Raw genomic sequence first — 2,036 nt, 5'->3', positions numbered from 1 at the left:
AAATATAATACAACAAGTGTGAAAAGTAGGCAAACCCACCAAGAAAGAATTCCTCCCCAGTGGAGTCGCCACTTTTCTGTAGCGGTGTATTCATTACCTTTAGATTTATTGACTAAATCAAAAGCAAAGCATACAAGATAGAGTCGCCACCGCACTTCTATTTATCAAACGTAATAATTTTTTTTCTTTCTCCAATCTCATGGGTCTCTATGATTATTTAATACAATTGAATTTATTTGATCACTATTTATTTTTTAATTAAATAATTTTTTTCAGTTTACATTTATATTTAAATATATTTTATATCAAATGTCCTACTACAAATATATAAATTTGTTAAAATTTAAATAAATACACTCATTTAATAATTATATTTTCTTTTATTAACTAAAATATTTTATTTCTATTAAATAAAATATTATTTACTCAAATCATATAACATTGCGCGACTCGTGCGAACTTACAAGAACGTACGAGTCTGATTGTTTCACAATATTTTAATCAAATTTATATTTATACAATTTGATCGATTCAAAAAAATATTTTTTCCAACTCAATCCACCCTTTGTTTGTTAACAATGTTATGATCTATTATATTAGTAGTAATGGTTAATTTGCATGGAATTGTATAGCTAATTATATATATTTTTTTCAACAAAAATACTCACGAGTACCCTTAAAAAGTTAACTAACAAATAGACAAATTTTGGATTGGAAAATAGTATATTCAATCTTTTAAAAATTTAAAAATAAAATTAATTGGATGTGAATTCTTCATGAGCTGGAGAGTGCATTTCATTTGTAGGTTGAGCTTTAGTATAATAAAAAACAAACAAAAGTAAATTATTAAAACGTAGACATATGATTAAAAAAAACGTAGACATGTGAAAGTTTTTATTACGAAGCTAAAATCTCACATATACTACCCCTTCCACATCTAATAATACTAGTACTGTTATACTTATAGTATGAATGAGGAATTTATTCTATGATGATAAAACGTATAAATAATAACGCTTTTGTTATAAAGACACATCAGTCCGATGTCGTCCAGCGGTTAGGATATCTGGCTTTCACCCAGGAGACCCGGGTTCGATTCCCGGCATCGGAATCTTTTATTTACATAGTGTTTAATTTCCTAAGGATGGACATTTTAAAATTTATATAGATTTTGTAGATGACATCACAATCACAAAAGTAACTTAACTCACATAATAATTTAAATAATTGTCTTTATCTATAAAACACAAGTTTTTATATTAATGGCATTCATATTATTTCTAATTAAATTGTTAAATTTTGTTACAAATAAATGTTTATAAGCCAAAAGATTATATAAAAAGGTTTGTAGTTAATTATAATATTTGTTTATTAATTTGAATTGGATTTGTAATATATATAAAATAATTTAACTAATTTTTACACTTTATTTTTTTTTAATTATTTATAAATTTTTAAAGAAAAACAGAACTAATATAAAAAAAGATCAGATTAATATATTTTTTAAAAAAAAATTTACAACAAAACACTTATTAATAATAAATCAATCAAATGTTTAAACAAAAGGTATTGAAACCTTACTTTATTTTTACACTTTGTTTTTTATTGTGTTAAAAATATATATTATTACTTTTCATTAAATGAAAGACATTAAATTATTTCTATTTTGATATGAAAAAACAACTAATATAAAAAATTAAGTTAATATGTTTTCTTTTTTAAAAAACTTACACTAAAACACTTTTTAAATTAAAAAAATGTACACTAACAATTTATAATACACAAATTTGTTAATTGATTAATTAACTCTAAATTATTTTTGTCTTCTAAATATATTATTTGTTAATTGTCAAATATATTTATTTATTTCCATTTAAATGTTATCATAAATACATTTATAATTATGTATTTTTTAATAATTAAGAACATATAAATTTTTTAGAATTATTTTTTTTGTTATCGTAAGAAAATGTTTATACTAAAGTTCTAGATATGATGTTTTTTAGTGATACAAATAATTAGATAGATTTTTGCAT

At 21.8% G+C, this 2,036-nt stretch overlaps 1 non-coding gene across 1 annotated transcript; it reads left to right on the top strand.

Moving 5' to 3' along the window:
• Window positions 1–1,039: 1,039 nt before the first annotated feature.
• Window positions 1,040–1,111, top strand: TRNAE-UUC (transfer RNA glutamic acid (anticodon UUC)). The gene has a single exon. It is a non-coding gene; the product is annotated as a tRNA-Glu (tRNA).
• The last annotated feature ends 925 nt before the right edge of the window (window positions 1,112–2,036 follow it).

Source organism: Lathyrus oleraceus, chromosome 3 (assembly GCF_024323335.1).
Source record: "Lathyrus oleraceus cultivar Zhongwan6 chromosome 3, CAAS_Psat_ZW6_1.0, whole genome shotgun sequence".
NCBI lineage: Eukaryota > Viridiplantae > Streptophyta > Magnoliopsida > Fabales > Fabaceae > Lathyrus > Lathyrus oleraceus.
The sequence above is the reverse complement of the archived record's forward strand: the minus strand, read 5'-3'. Positions and strand labels throughout refer to the sequence as shown.